Consider the following 16,179-nt stretch of genomic DNA (forward strand, 5'->3'; position numbering starts at 1 on the left):
GTGATGGACTGGTGATCAGCCTTGTGTTGGACTGGTTAACAGACCTGTGATGGACTGGTGATCAGCCCTGTGATGGACTGGTGATCCTCCCTTTGACGGACTGGTGATCCTCCCTTTGATGGGCTGGTTATCAGCCCTGTGATGGACGGTTGATCCTCCCTTTGATGTACTGGTGATCATCCCTTTGATGGACTGGTTATAGTCCCTTTGATGGACTGGTTATCAGCCATGTGATGGACTGGTGATCCTCCCTTTGATGGACTGGTGATCAGCCCTGTGATGGAGGTGATCCTCCTTGTGATGGACTGGTGATCCTCCCTCTGATGGACTGGTGATCAGGCCTGTGATGGACTGGTGATCCTCCCTGTGATGGATTGGTGATCCTCCCTGTGATGGACTGGTGATCCTCCCTGTGATGGACTGGTGATCAGCCCTGTGATGGACTGGTCATCCTCCCTGTGATGGACTGGTGATCCTCCCTCTGATGGACTGGTGATCAGCCCTCGATGGACTGGTGATCCTCCCTGTGATGGACTGATGATCCTCCCTCTGATGGACTGGTGATCAGCCCTGTGATGGACTGGTGATCCTCCCTGTGATGGATTGGTGATCCTTCCTTTGATGGACTGGTGATCAGCCCTGTGATGGACTGGTGATCCTCCTTGTGATGGACTGTTGATCCTCCCTGTGATGGATTGGTGATCCTCCCTGTGATGGACTGTTGATCCTCCCTGTGATGGACTGGTGATCCTCCCTCTGATGGACTGGTGATCCTCCCTGTGATGGACTGGTGATCCTTCCTGTGATGGACTGGTGATGAGCCCTGTGATCTACTGGTGATCAGAACTGTGTTGGACTGGTGATCAGCCCTGTGATGGACTGGTGATCCTCCCGGTGATGGACTGGTGATCAGCTCTGTGTTGGACCGGTGATGAGCCCTGTGTTGGACTGGTTATCCTCCCTTTGATGGACAGGTGATCCTCCCTTTGATGGGCTGGTTACCAGCCCTGTGATGGACTGGTGATTCTCCCTGTGATGGACTGGTGATCCTCCCTGTGATGGACTGGTGATCCTCCCTCTGATGGAATGGTGATCAGCCCTATGATGGACTGGTGATCCTCTCTGTGATGGACTGGTGATCCTCCCTTTGATGGACTGGTGATCATCCCTTTGATGGACTGGTTATAACCCCTTCGATGGACTGGTTATCAGCCATGTGATGGATTGGTGATCCTCCCTTTTATGGACTGGTTTTCAGCCCTGTGATGGACTGGTGATCCTCCTTTTGATGGACTGGGGATCCTCCCTCTGATGGACTGGTGATCAGCCCTGTGATGGACTGGTGATCCTCCCTTTGATGGACTGGTGATCAGCCCTGTGATGGACTGGTAATCCTCCTTGTGATGGACTGGTGATCCTCCCTCTGATGGACTGGTGATCAGCCCTGTGATGGACTGGTGATCCTCCCTGTGATGGATTGGTGATCCTCCCTGTGATGGACGGGTGATCCTCCCTGTGATGGACTGGTGATCCTTCCTGTGATGGACTGGTGATGAGCCCTGTGATGGACTGGTGATCAGCCCTGTGTTGGACTGGTGATCCTCCCTGTGTTGGACTGGTGATCCTTCCTTTGATGGACTGGTGATCAGCCCTGTGATGGACTGGTGATCCTCCTTGTGATGGACTGGTGATCCTCCCTGTGATGGATTGGTGATCCTCCCTTTGATGGACTGTTGATCCTCCCTGTGATGGACTGGTGATCCTCCCTCTGATGGACTGGTGATCCTCCCTGTGATGGACTGGTGATCCTTCCTGTGATGGACTGGTGATGAGCCCTGTGATGGACTGGTGATCAGCCCTGTGTTGGACTGGTGATCAGCCCTGTGATGGACTGGTGATCCTCCCGGTGATGGACTGGTGATCAGCTCTGTGTTGGACCGGTGATGAGCCCTGTGTTGGACTAGTTATCCTCCCTTTGATGGACTGGTGATCCTCCCTTTGATGGACTGGTTATAGCCCCTGTGATGGACTGGTTATCAGCCATGTGATGGACTGGTGATCCTCCCTTTGATGGACTGGTGATCCTTCCTGTATTGGACTGGTGATCAGACCTGTGTTGGACTGGTGATCAGACCTGTGATGGACTGGTGATGAGCCCTGTGATGGACTGGTGATCAGCCCTATGTTGAACTGGTGATCAGACCTGTGATGGACTGGTGATGAGCCCTGTCATGGACTGGTGATCCTCCTTGTGATGGACTGGTGATCCTCCCTCTAATGGACTGGTGATCAGCCCTGTGATGGACTGGTGATCCTACCTGTGCTGGATTAGTGATCCTCCCTGTGATGGACTGGTGATCCTCCCTGTGATGGACTAGTGATCCTCCCTTTGATGGACTGGTGATGAGCCCTGTGATGGACTGGTGATCAGCCCTGTGTTGGACTGGTGATCCTCCCTGTGTTGGACTGGTGATCAGCCCTATGTTGGACCGGTGATGAGCCCTTTGTTGGACTGGTGATCCTCCCTTTGATGGACTGGTGATCCTCCCTTTGATGGGCTGGTTACCAGCCCTGTGATGGACTGGTGATCCTCCCTTTGATGGACTGGTGATCCTCCCTTTGATGGACTGGTTATAGCCCCTGTGATGGACTGGTTATCAGCCATGTGATGGACTGGTGATCCTCCCTTTGATGGACTGGTGATCCTTCCTGTATTGGACTGGTGATCAGACCTGTGTTGGACTGGTGATCAGACCTGTGATGGACTGGTGATGAGCCCTGTGATGGACTGGTGATCAGCCTTGTGTTGGACTGGTTAACAGACCTGTGATGGACTGGTGATCAGCCCTGTGATGGACTGGTGATCCTCCCTTTGACGGACTGGTCATCCTCCCTTTGATGGGCTGGTTATCAGCCCTGTGATGGACGGTTGATCCTCCCTTTGATGTACTGGTGATCATCCCTTTGATGGACTGGTTATAGCCCCTTTGATGGACTGGTGATCAGCCCTGTGATGGAGGTGATCCTCCTTGTGATGGACTGGTGATCCTCCCTCTGATGGACTGGTGATCAGCCATGTGATGGACTGGTGATCCTCCCTTTGATGGACTGGTGATCAGCCCTGTGATGGACTGGTAATCCTCCTTGTTATGGACTGGTGATCCTCCCTCTGATGGACTGGTGATCAGCCCTGTGATGGACTGGTGATCCTCCCTGTGCTGGATTGGTGATCCTCCTTGTTATGGACTGGTGATCCTCCCTCTGATGGACTGGTGATCAGCCCTGTGATGGACTGGTGATCCTCCCTGTGCTGGATTGGTGATCCTCCCTGTGATGGACTGGTGATCCTCCCTGTGATGGACTGGTGATCAGCACTGTGATGGACTGGTGATCCTCCCTTTGACGGACTGGTGATCCTCCCTTTGATGGGCTGGTTATCAGCCCTGTGATGGACGGTTGATCCTCCCTTTGATGTACTGGTGATCATCCCTTTGATGGACTGGTTATAGCCCCTTTGATGGACTGGTTATCAGCCATGTGATGGACTGGTGATCCTCCCTTTGATGGACTGGTGATCAGCCCTGTGATGGAGGTGATCCTCCTTGTGATGGACTGGTGATCCTCCCTCTGATGGACTGGTGATCAGGCCTGTGATGGACTGGTGATCCTCCCTGTGATGGATTGGTGATCCTCCCTGTGATGGACTGGTGATCCTCCCTGTGATGGACTGGTGATCAGCCATGTGATGGACTGGTGATCCTCCCTTTGATGGACTGGTGATCAGCCCTGTGATGGACTGGTGATCCTCCCTGTGATGGACTGATGATCCTCCCTCTGATGGACTGGTGATCAGCCCTGTGATGGACTGGTGATCCTCCCTGTGATGGATTGGTGATCCTCCCTTTGATGGACTGGTGATCAGCCCGGTGATGGACTGGTGATCCTCCTTGTGATGGACTGGTGATCCTCCCTGTGATGGATTGGTGATCCTCCCTGTGATGGACTGTTGATCCTCCCTGTGATGGACTGGTGATCCTCCCTCTGATGGACTGGTGATCCTCCCTGTGATGGACTGGTGATCCTTCCTGTGATGGACTGGTGATGAGCCCTGTGATGGACTGGTGATGAGCCCTGTGATGGACTGGTGATCCTCCCTGTAATGAATTGGTGATCCTTCCTGTGATGGACTGGTGATGAGCCCTGTGATGGACTGGTGATCAGCCTTGTGTTGGACTGGTTAACAGACCTGTGATGGACTGGTGATCAGCCCTGTGATGGACTGGTGATCCTCCCTTTGACGGACTGGTGATCCTCCCTTTGATGGGCTGGTTATCAGCCCTGTGATGGACGGTTGATCCTCCCTTTGATGTACTGGTGATCATCCCTTTGATGGACTGGTTATAGTCCCTTTGATGGACTGGTTATCAGCCATGTGATGGACTGGTGATCCTCCCTTTGATGGACTGGTGATCAGCCCTGTGATGGAGGTGATCCTCCTTGTGATGGACTGGTGATCCTCCCTCTGATGGACTGGTGATCAGGCCTGTGATGGACTGGTGATCCTCCCTGTGATGGATTGGTGATCCTCCCTGTGATGGACTGGTGATCCTCCCTGTGATGGACTGGTGATCAGCCCTGTGATGGACTGGTCATCCTCCCTGTGATGGACTGGTGATCCTCCCTCTGATGGACTGGTGATCAGCCCTCGATGGACTGGTGATCCTCCCTGTGATGGACTGATGATCCTCCCTCTGATGGACTGGTGATCAGCCCTGTGATGGACTGGTGATCCTCCTTGTGATGGACTGGTGATCCTCCCTGTGATGGATTGGTGATCCTCCCTGTGATGGACTGTTGATCCTCCCTGTGATGGACTGGTGATCCTCCCTCTGATGGACTGGTGATCCTCCCTGTGATGGACTGGTGATCCTTCCTGTGATGGACTGGTGATGAGCCCTGTGATGGACTGGTGATGAGCCCTGTGATGGACTGGTGATCCTCCCTGTAATGAATTGGTGATCCTTCCTGTGATGGACTGGTGATGAGCCCTGTGATGGACTGGTGATCAGCCTTGTGTTGGACTGGTTAACAGACCTGTGATGGACTGGTGATCAGCCATGTGATGGACTGGTGATCCTCCCTTTGATGGACTGGTGATCAGCCCTGTGATGGAGGTGATCCTCCTTGTGATGGACTGGTGATCCTCCCTCTGATGGACTGGTGATCAGGCCTGTGATGGACTGGTGATCCTCCCTGTGATGGATTGGTGATCCTCCCTCTGATGGACTGGTGATCAGGCCTGTGATGGACTGGTGATCCTCCCTGTGATGGATTGGTGATCCTCCCTGTGATGGACTGGTGATCCTCCCTGTGATGGACTGGTGATCAGCCCTGTGATGGACTGGTCATCCTCCCTGTGATGGACTGGTGATCCTCCCTCTGATGGACTGGTGATCAGCCCTCGATGGACTGGTGATCCTCCCTGTGATGGACTGATGATCCTCCCTCTGATGGACTGGTGATCAGCCCTGTGATGGACTGGTGATCAGCCCTGTGATGGACTGGTCATCCTCCCTGTGATGGACTGGTGATCCTCCCTCTGATGGACTGGTGATCAGCCCTCGATGGACTGGTGATCCTCCCTGTGATGGACTGGTGATCCTCCCTCTGATGGACTGGTGATCCTCCCTTTGATGGACTGGTGATCAGCCCTGTGATGGACTGGTGATCCTCCCTGTGATGGACTGGTGATCAGCCCTGTGATGGACTGGTGATCCTCCCTCTGATGGACTGGTGATCAGCCCTGTGATGGACTGGTGATCCTTCCTGTATTGGACTGGTGATCAGACCTGTGTTGGACTGGTGATCAGACCTGTGATGGACTGGTGATGAGCCCTGTGATGGACTGGTGATCAGCCCTGTGTTGGACTGGTGATCAGACCTGTGATGGACTGGTGATGAGCCCTGTGATGGACTGGTGATCCTCCCTGTAATGAAATGGTGATCCTTCCTGTGATGGACTGGTGATGAGCCCTGTGGTGGACTGGTTAACAGACCTGTGATGGACTGGTGATCAGCCCTGTGATGGACTGGTGATCCTCCCTTTGACGGACTGGTGATCCTCCCTTTGATGGGCTGGTTATCAGCCCTGTGATGGACGGGTGATCCTCCCTTTGATGTACTGGTGATCATCCCTTTGATGGACTGGTTATAGCCCCTTTGATGATCTGGTTATCAGCCATGTGATGGACTGGTGATCCTCCCTTTGATGGACTGGTGATCAGCCCTGTGATGGAGGTGATCCTCCTTGTGATGGACTGGTGATCCTCCCTCTGATGGACTGGTGATCAGGCCTGTGATGGACTGGTGATCCTCCCTGTGATGGATTGGTGATCCTCCCTGTGATGGACTGGTGATCCTCCCTGTGATGGACTGGTGATCAGCCCTGTGATGGACTGGTGATCCTCCCTGTGATGGACTGGTGATCCTCCCTCTGATGGACTGGTGATCCTCCCTTTGATGGGCTGGTTACCAGCCCTGTGATGGACTGGTGATCCTCCCTTTGATGGACTGGTGATCCTCCCTTTGATGGACTGGTTATAGCCCCTGTGATGGACTGGTTATCAGCCATGTGATGGACTGGTGATCCTCCCATTGATGGACTGGTGATCAGCCCATCGATGGACTGGTGATCCTCCCGGTGATGGACTGGTGATCAGCCCTGTGTTAGACTGGTGATCCTCTCTGTGTTGGACTGGTGATCAGCCCTGTGTTGGACCGGTGATGAGCCCTGTGTTGGACTGGTGATCCTCCCTTTGATGGACTGGTGATCCTCCCTTTGATGTGCTGGTTATCAGCCCTGTGATGGACTGGTGATCCTCCCTTTGATGGACTGGTGATCCTCCCTTTGATGGACTGGTTATAGCCCCTTTGATGGACTGGTTATCAGCCATGTGATGGACTGGTGATCCTCCCTTTGATGGACTGGTGATCCTCCTTGTGATGGACTGGTGATCCTCCCTCTGATGGACTGGTGATCAGCCCTGTGATGGACTGGTGATCCTCCCTGTGATGGATTGGTGATCCTCCCTGTGATGGACTGGTGATCCTCCCTGTGATGGACTGGTGATCAGCCCTGTGATGGACTGTTGATCCTCCCTGTGATGGACTGGTGATCCTCCCTCTGATGGACCGGTTATCAGCCCTATGATGGACTGGTGATCCTCCCTGTGATGGACTGGTGATCCTCCCTCTGATGGACCGGTTATCAGCCCTATGATGGACTGGTGATCCTCCCTGTGATGGACTGGTGATCCTCCCTTTGATGGACTGGTGATCATCCCTTTGATGGACTGGTTATAGCCCCTTTGATGGACTGGTTATCAGCCATGTGATGGACTGGTGATCCTCCCTTTGATGGACTGGTGATCAGCCCTGTGATGGACTGGTGATCCTCCTTGTTATGGACTGGTGATGCTCCCTCTGATGGACTGGTGATCAGCCCTGTGATGGACTGGTGATCCTCCCTGTGCTGGATTGGTGATCCTCCTTGTTATGGACTGGTGATCCTCCCTCTGATGGACTGGTGATCAGCCCTGTGATGGACTGGTGATCCTCCCTGTGCTGGATTGGTGATCCTCCCTGTGATGGACTGGTGATCCTCCCTGTGATGGACTGGTGATCAGCACTGTGATGGACTGGTGATCCTCCCTTTGACGGACTGGTGATCCTCCCTTTGATGGGCTGGTTATCAGCCCTGTGATGGACGGTTGATCCTCCCTTTGATGTACTGGTGATCATCCCTTTGATGGACTGGTTATCAGCCATGTGATGGACTGGTGATCCTCCCTTTGATGGACTGGTGATCAGCCCTGTGATGGAGGTGATCCTCCTTGTGATGGACTGGTGATCCTCCCTCTGATGGACTGGTGATCAGGCCTGTGATGGACTGGTGATCCTCCCTGTGATGGATTGGTGATCCTCCCTGTGATGGACTGGTGATCCTCCCTGTGATGGACTGGTGATCAGCCCTGTGATGGACTGGTGATCCTCCCTGTGATGGACTGGTGATCCTCCCTCTGATGGACTGGTGATCAGCCCTATGATGGACTGGTGATCCTCTCTGTGATGGACTGGTGATCCTCCCTTTGATGGACTGGTGATGAGCCCTGTGATGGACTGGTAATCCTCCTTGTGATGGACTGGTGATCCTCCCTTTGATGGACTGGTGATCATCCCTGTGATGGACTGGTGATCCTCCCTGTGATGGATTGGTGATCCTCCCTGTGATGGACGGGTGATCCTCCCTGTGATGGACTGGTGATCCTTCCTGTGATGGACTGGTGATGAGCCCTGTGATGGACTGGTGATCAGCCCTGTGTTGGACTGGTGATCCTCCCTGTGTTGGACTGGTGATCAGCCCTGTGTTGGACCGGTGATGAGCCCTGTGTTGGACTGGTGATCCTCCCTTTGATGGACTGGTGATCCTCCCTTTGATGGGCTGGTTACCAGCCCTGTGATGGACTGGTGGTCCTCCCTTTGATGGACTGGTGATCCTCCCTTTGATGGACTGGTTATAGCCCCTGTGATGGACTGGTTATCAGCCATGTGATGGACTGGTGATCCTCCCTTTGATGGACTGGTGATCAGCCCTGTGATGGACTGGTGATCCTCCCTGTGATGGACTGATGATCCTCCCTCTGATGGACTGGTGATCAGCCCTGTGATGGACTGGTGATCCTCCCTGTGATGGATTGGTGATCCTCCCTTTGATGGACTGGTGATCAGCCCGGTGATGGACTGGTGATCCTCCTTGTGATGGACTGGTGATCCTCCCTGTGATGGATTGGTGATCCTCCCTGTGATGGACTGTTGATCCTCCCTGTGATGGACTGGTGATCCTCCCTCTGATGGACTGGTGATCCTCCCTGTGATGGACTGGTGATCCTTCCTGTGATGGACTGGTGATGAGCCCTGTGATGGACTGGTGATGAGCCCTGTGATGGACTGGTGATCCTCCCTGTAATGAATTGGTGATCCTTCCTGTGATGGACTGGTGATGAGCCCTGTGATGGACTGGTGATCAGCCTTGTGTTGGACTGGTTAACAGACCTGTGATGGACTGGTGATCAGCCCTGTGATGGACTGGTGATCCTCCCTTTGACGGACTGGTGATCCTCCCTTTGATGGGCTGGTTATCAGCCCTGTGATGGACGGTTGATCCTCCCTTTGATGTACTGGTGATCATCCCTTTGATGGACTGGTTATAGTCCCTTTGATGGACTGGTTATCAGCCATGTGATGGACTGGTGATCCTCCCTCTGATGGACTGGTGATCAGGCCTGTGATGGACTGGTGATCCTCCCTGTGATGGATTGGTGATCCTCCCTGTGATGGACTGGTGATCCTCCCTGTGATGGACTGGTGATCAGCCCTGTGATGGACTGGTCATCCTCCCTGTGATGGACTGGTGATCCTCCCTCTGATGGACTGGTGATCAGCCCTCGATGGACTGGTGATCCTCCCTGTGATGGACTGATGATCCTCCCTCTGATGGACTGGTGATCAGCCCTATGATGGACTGGTGATCCTCCCTGTGATGGATTGGTGATCCTTCCTTTGATGGACTGGTGATCAGCCCTGTGATGGACTGGTGATCCTCCTTGTGATGGACTGTTGATCCTCCCTGTGATGGATTGGTGATCCTCTCTGTGATGGACTGTTGATCCTCCCTGTGATGGACTGGTGATCCTCCCTCTGATGGACTGGTGATCCTCCCTGTGATGGACTGGTGATCCTTCCTGTGATGGACTGGTGATGAGCCCTGTGATCTACTGGTGATCAGAACTGTGTTGGACTGGTGATCAGCCCTGTGATGGACTGGTGATCCTCCCGGTGATGGACTGGTGATCAGCTCTGTGTTGGACCGGTGATGAGCCCTGGGTTGGACTGGTTATCCTCCCTTTGATGGACAGGTGATCCTCCCTTTGATGGGCTGGTTACCAGCCCTGTGATGGACTGGTGATTCTCCCTGTGATGGACTGGTGATCCTCCCTGTGATGGACTGGTGATCCTCCCTCTGATGGAATGGTGATCAGCCCTATGATGGACTGGTGATCCTCTCTGTGATGGACTGGTGATCCTCCCTTTGATGGACTGGTGATCATCCCTTTGATGGACTGGTTATAACCCCTTCGATGGACTGGTTATCAGCCATGTGATGGATTGGTGATCCTCCCTTTTATGGACTGGTTTTCAGCCCTGTGATGGACTGGTGATCCTCCTTTTGATGGACTGGGGATCCTCCCTCTGATGGACTGGTGATCAGCCCTGTGATGGACTGGTGATCCTCCCTTTGATGGACTGGTGATCAGCCCTGTGATGGACTGGTAATCCTCCTTGTGATGGACTGGTGATCCTCCCTCTGATGGACTGGTGATCAGCCCTGTGATGGACTGGTGATCCTCCCTGTGATGGATTGGTGATCCTCCCTGTGATGGACGGGTGATCCTCCCTGTGATGGACTGGTGATCCTTCCTGTGATGGACTGGTGATGAGCCCTGTGATGGACTGGTGATCAGCCCTGTGTTGGACTGGTGATCCTCCCTGTGTTGGACTGGTGATCCTTCCTTTGATGGACTGGTGATCAGCCCTGTGATGGACTGGTGATCCTCCTTGTGATGGACTGGTGATCCTCCCTGTGATGGATTGGTGATCCTCCCTTTGATGGACTGTTGATCCTCCCTGTGATGGACTGGTGATCCTCCCTCTGATGGACTGGTGATCCTCCCTGTGATGGACTGGTGATCCTTCCTGTGATGGACTGGTGATGAGCCCTGTGATGGACTGGTGATCAGCCCTGTGTTGGACTGGTGATCAGCCCTGTGATGGACTGGTGATCCTCCCGGTGATGGACTGGTGATCAGCTCTGTGTTGGACCGGTGATGAGCCCTGTGTTGGACTAGTTATCCTCCCTTTGATGGACTGGTGATCCTCCCTTTGATGGACTGGTTATAGCCCCTGTGATGGACTGGTTATCAGCCATGTGATGGACTGGTGATCCTCCCTTTGATGGACTGGTGATCCTTCCTGTATTGGACTGGTGATCAGACCTGTGTTGGACTGGTGATCAGACCTGTGATGGACTGGTGATGAGCCCTGTGATGGACTGGTGATCAGCCCTATGTTGAACTGGTGATCAGACCTGTGATGGACTGGTGATGAGCCCTGTCATGGACTGGTGATCCTCCTTGTGATGGACTGGTGATCCTCCCTCTAATGGACTGGTGATCAGCCCTGTGATGGACTGGTGATCCTACCTGTGCTGGATTAGTGATCCTCCCTGTGATGGACTGGTGATCCTCCCTGTGATGGACTAGTGATCCTCCCTTTGATGGACTGGTGATGAGCCCTGTGATGGACTGGTGATCAGCCCTGTGTTGGACTGGTGATCCTCCCTGTGTTGGACTGGTGATCAGCCCTATGTTGGACCGGTGATGAGCCCTTTGTTGGACTGGTGATCCTCCCTTTGATGGACTGGTGATCCTCCCTTTGATGGGCTGGTTACCAGCCCTGTGATGGACTGGTGATCCTCCCTTTGATGGACTGGTGATCCTCCCTTTGATGGACTGGTTATAGCCCCTGTGATGGACTGGTTATCAGCCATGTGATGGACTGGTGATCCTCCCTTTGATGGACTGGTGATCCTTCCTGTATTGGACTGGTGATCAGACCTGTGTTGGACTGGTGATCAGACCTGTGATGGACTGGTGATGAGCCCTGTGATGGACTGGTGATCAGCCTTGTGTTGGACTGGTTAACAGACCTGTGATGGACTGGTGATCAGCCCTGTGATGGACTGGTGATCCTCCCTTTGACGGACTGGTCATCCTCCCTTTGATGGGCTGGTTATCAGCCCTGTGATGGACGGTTGATCCTCCCTTTGATGTACTGGTGATCATCCCTTTGATGGACTGGTTATAGCCCCTTTGATGGACTGGTGATCAGCCCTGTGATGGAGGTGATCCTCCTTGTGATGGACTGGTGATCCTCCCTCTGATGGACTGGTGATCCTTCCTGTGATGGACTGGTGATGAGCCCTGTGATGGACTGGTGATCAGCCCTGTGTTGGACTGGTGATCCTCCCTGTGTTGGACTGGTGATCCTTCCTTTGATGGACTGGTGATCAGCCCTGTGATGGACTGGTGATCCTCCTTGTGATGGACTGGTGATCCTCCCTGTGATGGATTGGTGATCCTCCCTTTGATGGACTGTTGATCCTCCCTGTGATGGACTGGTGATCCTCCCTCTGATGGACTGGTGATCCTCCCTGTGATGGACTGGTGATCCTTCCTGTGATGGACTGGTGATGAGCCCTGTGATGGACTGGTGATCAGCCCTGTGTTGGACTGGTGATCAGCCCTGTGATGGACTGGTGATCCTCCCGGTGATGGACTGGTGATCAGCTCTGTGTTGGACCGGTGATGAGCCCTGTGTTGGACTAGTTATCCTCCCTTTGATGGACTGGTGATCCTCCCTTTGATGGACTGGTTATAGCCCCTGTGATGGACTGGTTATCAGCCATGTGATGGACTGGTGATCCTCCCTTTGATGGACTGGTGATCCTTCCTGTATTGGACTGGTGATCAGACCTGTGTTGGACTGGTGATCAGACCTGTGATGGACTGGTGATGAGCCCTGTGATGGACTGGTGATCAGCCCTATGTTGAACTGGTGATCAGACCTGTGATGGACTGGTGATGAGCCCTGTCATGGACTGGTGATCCTCCTTGTGATGGACTGGTGATCCTCCCTCTAATGGACTGGTGATCAGCCCTGTGATGGACTGGTGATCCTACCTGTGCTGGATTAGTGATCCTCCCTGTGATGGACTGGTGATCCTCCCTGTGATGGACTAGTGATCCTCCCTTTGATGGACTGGTGATGAGCCCTGTGATGGACTGGTGATCAGCCCTGTGTTGGACTGGTGATCCTCCCTGTGTTGGACTGGTGATCAGCCCTATGTTGGACCGGTGATGAGCCCTTTGTTGGACTGGTGATCCTCCCTTTGATGGACTGGTGATCCTCCCTTTGATGGGCTGGTTACCAGCCCTGTGATGGACTGGTGATCCTCCCTTTGATGGACTGGTGATCCTCCCTTTGATGGACTGGTTATAGCCCCTGTGATGGACTGGTTATCAGCCATGTGATGGACTGGTGATCCTCCCTTTGATGGACTGGTGATCCTTCCTGTATTGGACTGGTGATCAGACCTGTGTTGGACTGGTGATCAGACCTGTGATGGACTGGTGATGAGCCCTGTGATGGACTGGTGATCAGCCTTGTGTTGGACTGGTTAACAGACCTGTGATGGACTGGTGATCAGCCCTGTGATGGACTGGTGATCCTCCCTTTGACGGACTGGTCATCCTCCCTTTGATGGGCTGGTTATCAGCCCTGTGATGGACGGTTGATCCTCCCTTTGATGTACTGGTGATCATCCCTTTGATGGACTGGTTATAGCCCCTTTGATGGACTGGTGATCAGCCCTGTGATGGAGGTGATCCTCCTTGTGATGGACTGGTGATCCTCCCTCTGATGGACTGGTGATCAGGCCTGTGATGGACTGGTGATCCTCCCTGTGATGGATTGGTGATCCTCCCTGTGATGGACTGGTGATCCTCCCTGTGATGGACTGGTGATCAGCCCTGTGATGGACTGGTGATCCTCCCTGTGATGGACTGGTGATCCTCCCTCTGATGGACTGGTGATCAGCCCTCGATGGACTGGTGATCCTCCCTGTGATGGACTGATGATCCTCCCTCTGATGGACTGGTGATCAGCCCTGTGATGGACTGGTGATCCTCCCTGTGATGGATTGGTGATCCTTCCTTTGATGGACTGGTGATCAGCCCTGTGATGGACTGGTGATCCTCCTTGTGATGGACTGGTGATCCTCCCTGTGATGGATTGGTGATCCTCCCTGTGATGGATTGTTGATCCTCCCTGTGATGGACTGGTGATCCTCCCTCTGATGGACTGGTGATCCTCCCTGTGATGGACTGGTGATCCTTCCTGTGATGGACTGGTGATGAGCCCTGTGATGGACTGGTGATCAGAACTGTGTTGGACTGGTGATCAGCCCTGTGATGGACTGGTGATCCTCCCGGTGATGGACTGGTGATCAGCTCTGTGTTGGACCGGTGATGAGCCCTGTGTTGGACTGGTTATCCTCCCTTTGATGGACTGGTGATCCTCCCTTTGATGGGCTGGTTACCAGCCCTGTGATGGACTGGTGATTCTCCCTGTGATGGACTGGTGATCCTCCCTGTGATGGACTGGTGATCCTCCCTCTGATGGAATGGTGATCAGCCCTATGATGGACTGGTGATCCTCTCTGTGATGGACTGGTGATCCTCCCTTTGATGGACTGGTGATCATCCCTTTGATGGACTGGTTATAACCCCTTCGATGGACTGGTTATCAGCCATGTGATGGATTGGTGATCCTCCCTTTTATGGACTGGTTTTCAGCCCTGTGATGGACTGGTGATCCTCCTTTTGATGGACTGGGGATCCTCCCTCTGATGGACTGGTGATCAGCCCTGTGATGGACTGGTGATCCTCCCTTTGATGGACTGGTGATCAGCCCTGTGATGGACTGGTGATCCTCCCTGTGCTGGATTGGTGATCCTCCCTGTGATGGACTGGTGATCCTCACTGTGATGGACTGGTGATCAGCCCTGTGATGGACTGGTGATCCTCCTTGTGATGGACTGGTGATCCTCCCTGTGATGGATTGGTGATCCTCCCTTTGATGGACTGTTGATCCTCCCTGTGATGGACTGGTGATCAGCCCTATGATGGACTGGTGATCCTCTCTGTGATGGACTGGTGATCCTCCCTTTGATGGACTGGTGATGAGCCCTGTGATGGACTGGTAATCCTCCTTGTGATGGACTGGTGATCCTCCCTCTGATGGACTGGTGATCATCCCTGTGATGGACTGGTGATCCTCCCTGTGATGGATTGGTGATCCTCCCTGTGATGGACGGGTGATCCTCCCTGTGATGGACTGGTGATCCTTCCTGTGATGGACTGGTGATGAGCCCTGTGATGGACTGGTGATCAGCCCTGTGTTGGACTGGTGATCCTCCCTGTGTTGGACTGGTGATCAGCCCTGTGTTGGACCGGTGATGAGCCCTGTGTTGGACTGGTGATCCTCCCTTTGATGGACTGGTGATCCTCCCTTTGATGGGCTGGTTACCAGCCCTGTGATGGACTGGTGGTCCTCCCTTTGATGGACTGGTGATCCTCCCTTTGATGGACTGGTTATAGCCCCTGTGATGGACTGGTTATCAGCCATGTGATGGACTGGTGATCCTCCCTTTGATGGACTGGTGATCAGCCCTGTGATGGACTGGTGATCCTCCCTGTGATGGACTGATGATCCTCCCTCTGATGGACTGGTGATCAGCCCTGTGATGGACTGATGATCCTCCCTGTGATGGATTGGTGATCCTCCCTTTGATGGACTGGTGATCAGCCCGGTGATGGACTGGTGATCCTCCTTGTGATGGACTGGTGATCCTCCCTGTGATGGATTGGTGATCCTCCCTGTGATGGACTGTTGATCCTCCCTGTGATGGACTGGTGATCCTCCCTCTGATGGACTGGTGATCCTCCCTGTGATGGACTGGTGATCCTTCCTGTGATGGACTGGTGATGAGCCCTGTGATGGACTGGTGATGAGCCCTGTGATGGACTGGTGATCCTCCCTGTAATGAATTGGTGATCCTTCCTGTGATGGACTGGTGATGAGCCCTGTGATGGACTGGTGATCAGCCTTGTGTTGGACTGGTTAACAGACCTGTGATGGACTGGTGATCAGCCCTGTGATGGACTGGTGATCCTCCCTTTGACGGACTGGTGATCCTCCCTTTGATGGGCTGGTTATCAGCCCTGTGATGGACGGTTGATCCTCCCTTTGATGTACTGGTGATCATCCCTTTGATGGACTGGTTATAGTCCCTTTGATGGACTGGTTATCAGCCATGTGATGGACTGGTGATCCTCCCTTTGATGGACTGGTGATCAGCCCTGTGATGGAGGTGATCCTCCTTGTGATGGACTGGTGATCCTCCCTCTGATGGACTGGTGATCAGGCCTGTGATGGACTGGT

Source organism: Pleuronectes platessa, chromosome 24 (genome assembly GCF_947347685.1).
Source record: "Pleuronectes platessa chromosome 24, fPlePla1.1, whole genome shotgun sequence".
Classification (NCBI taxonomy): domain Eukaryota; kingdom Metazoa; phylum Chordata; class Actinopteri; order Pleuronectiformes; family Pleuronectidae; genus Pleuronectes; species Pleuronectes platessa.